The sequence below is a fragment of the Neolamprologus multifasciatus genome, chromosome 3 (genome assembly GCF_963576455.1).
Source record: "Neolamprologus multifasciatus chromosome 3, fNeoMul1.2, whole genome shotgun sequence".
Classification (NCBI taxonomy): Eukaryota; Metazoa; Chordata; class Actinopteri; order Cichliformes; family Cichlidae; genus Neolamprologus; species Neolamprologus multifasciatus.
In genome coordinates this window covers 19348071-19358175 of record NC_140441.1, presented here as the reverse complement: position 1 = coordinate 19358175, position 10105 = coordinate 19348071, and positions in this window count along the sequence as shown.

The following is a 10105-nucleotide window of genomic DNA, read 5'->3' as shown; positions in this document are numbered from 1 at the left end:
AGATGTTACAGAGGAGATCGTCTGCAGCGATCAGGACACAATGTGATGTGAAAAAAAGCATGCAAACTTGCACTACAAAATCTGCGAAACAGCGAGGTGAAAGGTGAACCGCGTTATAGCCAGGGACTACTGTAATTTTGAAGGCAAGTCACAACATATCCTTCGTAAATACTAATGTATAGAAACCGTTACCAGCAATCATTCATTTTTTGTGTGGCTTTTTTTCACGGTTTGTTAACATGCTGTGTAGGTGTGTACTTGAGTAGCTGATATCGACATAATGGCAGAAACATCTGGTTTGACTGTTCTTCACCTGTAGTTTGAATGCTGAACATTTACCTGTTTAAATCATAAGACCAGTCACTATACAGAGATGTGCTTCTGAATGTGGACGATGTGTCTTCTGCTGCAGTGATGCAGTTCTGCTTGTGTTGAGTGATGTAAACAACTGATCGATCTAAACTCTTTAAACGTCAAAATTGATCATTAGATTTTTTTATGACACAGCAGTGGTGAGTGTTCCCACCTTCTGCTCTTTGTAACGTAACGCGATCTTTCCGTTTTCGAGTTTTGGACATGATTTGGGGTATGTCTTCGCAGTAGCGATTGACCGCAAAGTAAAGCTACCGGAAATGTACAACCCCACATTCGGGTCGTGTCCAAATTCATGGGCTGCATCCTCCTGAGGCCGCATTTGTAGACCGATTACGTCACAGCGACGCGCCGAAGGCTGTCCAAATTCGTAGACTCCTCCGAATCTCAAACCAGGAAGTTAGCATTTTCTCGTGCACAGGGTCTATTTTACAGTATGCAGAGCTGTGTCAACATCAGGAGACTGCAGAGATGCGTCATATGCAGAGATTGGCAGTAACGCATTAAAAGTAACGTGTAACTGTAATCCGTTTGCAGTTTACAGCCAATCGTGGCTCAAGAGTTGGCAGTTCGTCTTGTAATCGGAAGGTTGCCAGTTCGAGCCTCGGCTTGGACAGTCTCGGTCGTTGTGTCCTTGGGCAAGACACTTCACCTGTTGCCTACTGGTGGTGGTCAGAGGGCCTGGCGGCGCCAGTGTCCGGCAGCCTCACCTCTGTCAATGCGCCCCAGGGCAGCTGTGGCAGCTTGCCATCACCAGTGTGTAAATGTGTGTGTTTAATGTTCAGAAAAATAAAGTATGTATCAGCAGCAGAATGGACCTAAAAATAAATGTGTTTCAGTTCTATGAAGCTTTGAGTATTTTGGATCAGTAGTACTGCTGTGTTTGTTGCATCATATTGCTGTAATTGTTTATATGCTTTATATATTCTGAGGTAAGTTGATCTATAGTGTTACATCATATTCTATAAGGATGTTATGTGTTTGTATACTTTCTGCCCAGTTTGACCCATTTAGCAGAAGTCAGCCTGTTTAAGGCTCTGATATCTATTCTGTGTGACTTAAAGCAGTTATCAATCAATCAGTCAATCTTTAGAGTAAAATTGGGCTGGGCACACATGAGCCAGGTGAGGAAACACTATCACAGGGAGCCGTCTGCACGGGAGCCGGTCACAGACCGCAGCCTCCAGGCTGGGCACACAGCAGGAGGGAGGCAAAGAAGCCCCCCAGCCAGGCTGAGAAGACCCACAGAGCCCCAGCAGCCACGGTCGATCACAGCCCCGGTGCAGAGAGCCCCCTCCAAGGAAATACTGGAGATATGACCCAATAAGGATATATACAGGATAAAAAGATAAAATAAATAAGAATGGGATACAATATAAATATAAATAGAGTAAGAAGATAAAAAATGAATAAGAATAAAATCAATAAATATTAGGTAAAACCTAATTTAATAATATAAATAGAATAACAGGATAGAATAAATAAGCATAAAATAAATAAACGTTAGGTGAAAGCTAAATTAAAAAGGTGGGTCTTGAGCCTGTTCTTAAAAACATGTACGTTCTCTGCGGCCCTGAGCTCCTCCGGCAGGCTGTTCCACAGACGAGGACCATACCACTGAAAAGCTGCCTCTCCGTGAGTATGTGTCCTGACTTTAGGAAGAATCAAAAGGCCAGTACCAGAGGACCCCAGGGTCCGCGAGGGTTCATATGGTAAAAGCATATGCGAGAGATAAGAAGGCCCAAGACCATTAAGACATTTAAAAACCAATAAAAGAACTTTAAAATTGATCCTGAAACACACGGGGAGCCAATGCAGCGATTCTAAAACCGGTGTAATGTTGGCCCGCCCTCTGGTCTTCGTCAGCACACGAGCTGCAGAGTTTTGTAAAAGTTGTAAGGGTGAAATATTCTTTTTGGGGAGACCAGAGAGCAGGGCATTACAGTAATCGATGGGACTGGTAATAAAAGCATGCATCAACATCTCCGTGTTGGCCCGAGAGAGAATAGGGCGGACTCTGGCTATATTTTTTAGATGATAAAATCCAATTTTGGTTACATGTTTAATATGTGGGATAAAACCAAGCTCAGAGTCAAAAATAACACCCAGGTTTTTCACTTGTAGCGAAGGACATGGTGAAAATGCCTGTAATTTAGACAATAGTTTCTCTCTCTGAGCCTCATGATTAAAACTTCAGTCTTGTCCTGGTTAAGCTGTAAAAAGTTTTCTGGCATCCAAGATCTTATATCTAAAATACAGTTAAAAAGGGCATCCATTGGTCTGGTGTCATCGGGAGACACGGAGATGTACAGCTGAGTGTCATCAGCGTAACTATGGAAGTTCACTCCATGCATCCTGATGACACAGCCAAGAGGAAGCATATACAAATTAAAAAGTACAGGGCCTAAAACCGAACCTTGGGGCGCAACACAAGTCATTCTATGGATCTTAGAGGAGCATGTATCCATACTCACCATAAAAGTTCTGTCTGAGAGATAGGAAGTGAACCAGTTGTGTACAGCGCCAGAGAGGCCCACCATGTGTTTCAGTCTGTTTAAAAGAATAGCGTGGTCTACTGTATCAAAGGCTGTGCTTAGATCCAGTAGCACCAGGACTGAGAGCTTTTGGGAGTCCCAGTTACATCTAAGATCATTTAAAACCTTTAGGAGAGCAGTCTCTGTGCCCAACTGAAGAGAGCAATTCATCATGTATAAAAGCTCAGCTTCAAAAAATCCATAAAGTGTTTTAAAAAGTAAAGAGGGGATTGGATCTAAAAGACATGTGGTGGGTCTCACTGTGGAGAAAACTTTCTTAAGGTTCTCAGCATTAACCAGGACAACGCTGTCCAGTGTCTCCTCAGGTACAACCGAGCCCTGAGATGTGTTTAAAATCATATCGAGAAGATAAAATATCAGATCTGATGGCACTGATTTTTCCCCTGAAGTTGTCTGCAAACTGCTCACAGAGTGAGTCTGTGGGGGTTCTGTGGGAGCTGTTAAAATCAGGGTTAAATAAATGATCTATGGTAGAAAAGAGGACCTTGGGATTATTTTTGTTATTACTGATTATTTTGGCGAAGTATGAATTTCTTGAATTCCTTAGTGTATTATTGTACATTTTAAGTTGCTTGCAAAGTATTTGATGGTTGATTGCATTTTTATTTTTCCTCCATCTCCTTTCTGCTGCCCTGCAATTTCTTTTGAGTTTTTTGACTTTTTCGTTTCTCCAGGGTGATACATGTTTTACATTAATCTTTTTGGTGGTGAGCGGAGCAACGGAGTCAAGGCTTTTCTTCAGTTTGCTGTTAAAATGATTAAAAATAAAATCGCAGGGTGCAGGTAAAATCACAGGGGGGCATTCATCTAAAACCCTGGTAAAATTTGCAGCCTATTCAGAGATTAGATAACGCCTCCTCACAGTTCGCACCGAGGTCTCCCGCTGAATAAAACCGGTGATGTTAAAAAACACACAGTAGTGGTCAGAGACAGCCAAGTCAACAACAGAGGACACACTGGTGGACAGCCCATGGGTGATGACCAGGTGTGTCCTTTGTTGTGAGTCGGCTGCGTGACGGAATGGAACTCTGGAATCCATCCAGAGTCAGAAGGATTATCTATGTGCAGGTTAAAATCACCAGTTAAAATGATCATGTTATATTTTGAGTGTATGTTTGTTAAAAATTCTGAAAATTCCTTGATAAAAGCAGCACTGTCTTTAGGTGGTCTATAAATTGTGACAGATAAAACTGGAGGGTTGCTAAAAACAATAGCATGGAATTCGAAAGTGGTAAAATGGTCAAATAAAATTTGTTTGGTGGTGAGTGTGTTGTTGGTTAAAGATGCAGTCCCACCTCTCTTACCACTTCTAATAGAAAAAGAGAAAGTAAAATTTGGTGGGGAGGCCTCAGTGAGAACAACTGGTGCATCCGAACCCAGCCATGTTTCAGTTAAAAATAAACAGTCAAGTTTATTATCTAAATTTAAATCATTAATAATAAAAGACTTGTTCAACAGAGAGTGGACATTTAAAAGTGCCATACTGATCGAGACTGGTGGATTTTTGACAGTAGAGTTCAATGGATGTTGACATTTCTGAAGAGGCCATAGGTTATTAATGTTTTTGGAGTTACTGGATTTATGATAATTCTGTTGCTCTCTGTTTGTGATTATGACGGGTATTGTGTTGACTGTGGGAGAGAGAGGTCCAAGTCCAGAGTTTTGTGTATTACTGTTAAAAGTGGAACAAATATAGGAGCTGGGACCAGGGGAATATCAGTCAGTTATGACATGGTATGATTTTCTCACCCAATAAAGGAATATTTAATATATCAGTCTACTTTTCATTCTATCAGAAACAGTTTTCACAGCTCGTACATTTTCTTTTTACACATATATGTAAGCATTGAGCCAAATGTAATGTAATGCCAACATATTAAACGAACAATATTTGTCTCTTATGTATAATACATCTGTATATACACTGTCAAAGGTACTTGTCTTTGAGTGAAGATTTTAGGTGATAGGAAATATAAATAACTGCAACTTGAATCTTTGACCCAGATTTCAAGCTCACTGCTGTAATATATCCTGTAATATATATACACAGGTCCTTCTCAAAAAATTAGCATATTGTAATAAAGTTCATTATTTTCTGTAATGTACTGATAAACATTAGACTTTCATATATTTTAGATTCATTACACACAACTGATGTAGTTCAAGCCTTTCATTGTTTTAATATTGATGATTTTGGCATACAGCTCATGAAAACCCAAAAGTCCTATCTCAAAAAATTAGCATATCATGAAAAAGTTCTCTAAACGAGCTATTAACCTAATCATCTGAATCAAAGAATTAACTCTAAACACCTGCAAAAGATTCCTGAGGCTTTTAAAAACTCCCAGCCTGGTTCATTACTCAATACCGCAATCATGAGTAAGACTGCCGACCTGACTGCTGTCCAGAAGGCCATCATTGACACCCTCAAGCAAGAGGGTAAGACACAGAAAGAAATTTCTGAACAAATAGACTGTTCCCAGAGTGCTGTCTCAAGGCACCTCAGTGGGGAGTCTGTGGGAAGGAAAAAGTGTGGCAGAAAACGCTGCACGACGAGAAGAGGTGACCGGACCCTGAGGAAGATTGTGGAGAAGGACCTGTAGAATATATTTATACTGGAAGTGCTGGGTATACAAGTCTGGCCTAAGTCTTCGGTCAGAAAGACTGCAGCAGTCCAGGAGTTTAGTTCACCGTCTTTAATGAAGCTTCACAGAAGAACTGGTTACAGCAGGGCTTGCCAGGATAAATCCAACTGTGATACAGCCAGATATGCACTTATAATTGTGGCAGATGCAGTATAGGTGACTATAAGCATGGTTGTCTGGAAACAGAAACAGGTAATACTATAATTAGCAGGGTCAAAGATAACTAAGCAACAATCAGAACACATCATCTACTCAGACACAGCAATATTTTACAATGTCCACAAGGGGTCACCGTAAGACCAGAAGTTGGCTAAATAGCACACATCTTCCCAGTTGCTAGTACTATGCAAGAATGTGGTAAGCTAACAACAGCTAAACTAAACAATAAACAACAGAAAAATCCTTTAACCGCGGGATATAGTCATTGGAGGAGATTCTGGCCACTGGTATTAACTTAGTGCTAATTAATTAAATAATTAAATAAACCTACTAACGTGATAGCAGTGTACTGAGGCATAACTTTAGCTTGAACATACACAAACAATTATAACTATTATCATACCAGTTAACCTGTCAAAGGTAATAACACTTACAGTCTCATTAACGCACACGGAATCACACAAACTGCGATACAACTGCCATGCTCTGCTGCTGCTTTTCGTCTCTCCCTCTGCCTGATGCGCACATGATCACTGGTGCGCTTGATTCTTGCCTCTAGACATCCTGAGGCCGAGTCAGCAGGGAATTTGCACAGGACCGATTAAAGACCTTGGGGGACCTGCGGAACTGAGTGTGGAGTAGAAACATCCAGAGCCACCGTAGTACAGGCGTGTGCAGGAAATGGGCTACAGGTACCGCATTCCCCAGGTCAAGCCACTTTTGAACCAGAAACAGCGGCAGAAGCGCCTGACCTGGGCTACAGAGAAGCAGCACTGGACTGTTGCTCAGTGGTCCAAAGTACTTTTTTCGGATGAAAGCAACTTTTGCATGTCATTTGGAAATCAAGGTGCCAGAGTCTGGAAGAAGACTGGGGAGAGGGAAATGCCAAAATGCCTGAAGTCCAGTGTCAAGTACCCACAGTCAGTGATGGTCTGCTGCAGGGGCGATTTTAGCCCAAAATGAATCAAAGCCAGTGTTGCCAACTCCTCAGTAAGGAAAATCGCTATTGGCTGTCCTAAAAGTCGCTAGAAGTCGCTAAATGACGTCATCACCTAATTTGCATAATTGGTCATGCTAATGTAATTGTAACCTACACTGCTGGAGAGAGAAATAACATCATGGAAGAGACATAAAGTGAGCAAAAAACGTCCTAAATGCATTTAGAGTTTATTTAGAACTACAAATTAAATTTATTTGAGCAATTATTGTTTTTTTTAATGTCACAATTCCAACCCTGCTCCTTTACCCGGGCTTGGACCGGCAAAAGTGACCCGAAATAGGCACTCTGGTGGAGTTACTTTGTGTATGTGTGTTTATAAGAAGTTTTAAACCTGATCCACAAAACAGCACAACAGTAAAAGAAGAACTGACTGCGTTACAGTCAGTGCGGGAGCAGCGGCTTCGCTCATGCGCGATTCATTTGCAGTTTGGACACATAGGTGTGAACATCTCCTGCAGCTGGGGGAGGACTATCCTCCGCCCGTGAGTGCTTTAGCACGGGTGAGGTGCCCACGGCAGCACCGCTGCTTGTTGAGAGTAAGAGCAACACGCTCTTTCACGTCAAAAAGTCGTCATAAATAAGTCTCCAATAACACCAGAAAAAGTCGCCAGATTTGTCGCTAGTCGCTTTTTAGAAAAAAAGTCGCTAAGGGGGTCTGAAAACTCGCTAAATATAGCGACAAAGTCGCTAAGTTGGCAACACTGATCAAAGCACCCCCAAAGACGTAACATTTTAACAACAAAAGTATAGATAACCCCCCTCCCAAAATGGTTTGTTCCAGCTCGCCTCTCCCCTACTCTGGCTCTAGCGCAGGCCGTTGCTGCCAGAGCGATGGTGGCTGAGACACAGCGGAGAGGAGGTGTGAGTGCCTGGCTTAAAAAGGACATATTAGCTGCATTAAACTTTCAGTTACTCTTTATATAGTTAGGTAGGAGTCACACCATGTTTCCTTTTAGCTGAAAAACATTACACCAGGTAACCTGCAGTGTTGAAAACGTGTTTTCCGACAATGTTTGCTACCCTACAATCTGTCCTGCTCTGTAGTAAAATTCAGCGACATTTGACCTCCTGTTGCTCCCATTGACATTATCTAAAACTTAAAATTGTTCGTAGCCTGCTGTTGTTACCACTGTCCTGTTTTAAATGGATACTAACTAGCTAACTGACTGAATGCCCATTAACCTTATAACTCCTCGTGTGTGTGTGTGTGTGTGTGCAGAGAGACAGCCAGGTTCATAATGGATATAAGGAAGTTTAAGTTAACAAAGTAAAAGTGTATAATCAAATGATCCATCAATCAAGAATAATGTTGGATCGGTGTTTCAATGTTTATATCTTTTATTAGATGTTCGTGTGGTTTGGTTATTTGCCTTTTGGTTGAAAGTACACTGAGAGAGGACTTTTTATTAGTGATCTTAATATAATTTTTTTCATATTAATGTAATTTTTCATCTAATTGAATACAATCTATTTGTGTATGATTGTCAGTCCAAAGAGGGAGAGAAGAAAGAGGGGAACGTGAGGAGAAAGTACAAGGTCAGGAAGAACCAGGTAAGAAAACAGACAGGGAACAGTGACAGGCAGAAACTGTTAAACTGACAAAGAGAAAGAAAAACACAACTTATTTTACTCACACAATCAGGAAGTTGTGTCCTCCCTATATTAAAGCTGCTGTACAGAATCTGCAAAACAAACTGGGTTGAAACATTTTTGACCCTCTTTAACAACATTCCAACATAACATTATAATGGATTGGGGAGATTAAAATTAATGATATATTTTTATGTGGTTCAGCCACAACTCTACTAAAACCTCAGCCAGTAATAGGTAGGCCAACTTTTGGACCGTCCAGTTGTCTGTATGACTGCCACGTACATCACATTTGCACACTGTCAGAAAGAGCCAAACAGCCCTGGTGGAGTGAGGAGCTGTAAAGAGAAGCAGATGCTCTGTTTATATTCTAAAAGTGTTTTAAGCTTGTTTCAAAGATTCTGTACAGCAGCTTTAAATGTTTTCCAAAAGCACACATACACTTATCAGTGTTTCTCAAACCTTTTACAGTGTGTACCACCTGATTAAAAAATGTCAAGCTTTCCTAAGTACCACTGTGAAAGCATGAAAGTCATAAATCTTACAACTAGGGATGCACCGATACTGGTATCGGGTATCGGGGACGATACTGTAAAATGTGTGTGTACTCATACTCGTAAAAGTTAACCGATACCAACTTATTTCATTAATCAGAGGGTGGCTTGTCATTTTTGTTGTAGTTTTTAAGATTGGCCACTAGGGGGACATCCTGTGCTAAACAGGCACAGGGTTAGACGAGTCAGACTGGCAGCTCCAGATAAAAAAGAGAAACTGGAGGCTGCTGTAGCTAGGCTAAACAAAATGTCAGCAGTGTGGACCGGAACAGCCAACTTTAACTCAGGTTTTGGAAAAGCGATGAAAAATGTCAAGAGAAAATCCACGGGCAGTTAAAATAACAGAGGCTCTGACTCATTTTATCGCTCTGGATGACCAGCCAAATCCTGTTTCGTGGAAAACAGGATTCTTCTCAGCATAGTCGAGCTGCGATATGAAATTCCCAGCCGCCCACACATAAGGGAGATAATGGTGCCAAAACTTTCTAAAGAGGTAAAGACAAGCAGTGTGTGCGATGTCAGTCCTTGGTTTAACGGCACAGTGGACTGATGATCCACGGGCAGATGAGGAGTTTGTTCGTCAATGCCAAATACTTTCGTTATTTTGTTTGTTTGTTTACAATATGGACACTCTGCAATAATTTAAAAGTTTATTTTATTCTCAAACCTAATTTGTATTTATTTTATTCCAAACAGAAGTGTTTATTTATTATTCTGAAAGCTCGAGACAGTGCCAATAGTTCAGTGGTATTTTGTTAAATTACAATGTGGAGACTCTGCAATAATTTAACAGAAGTGCTTATTTTTCACTTGAAATTTATTTGTGGTCATTTTTATTAAGATATTATTTATTATCGGCAGAGAATAAAATAAAACCTGTCTTCCAATTCATTGCATTTGTGTGTGTGTGTGTGTGTGTGGTAGAAGTATCGGTTTTTGTACTCTGTATCGGCAAGTACTCAGATCCAAGTATCGGTATCGTATCGGTTTGAAAAAATTGGGATCGTTGCATCCCTACTTACAACACAAAATTATTATTAAATTAGTAAAATTAGTGTCTGCAATAAAGATTTTTTCATACATTGTATACATTCTACCACAGGCAAAGTTGCCTCAATTTTTATAGTTTTTATTAATATTTTGTAATAATTGATTCTGTTTTGGGAGTGTTTTTTATGTATCTGTATTATATTAAACACACACATTAAAAGTGAATCTCTGTCCAAAAAA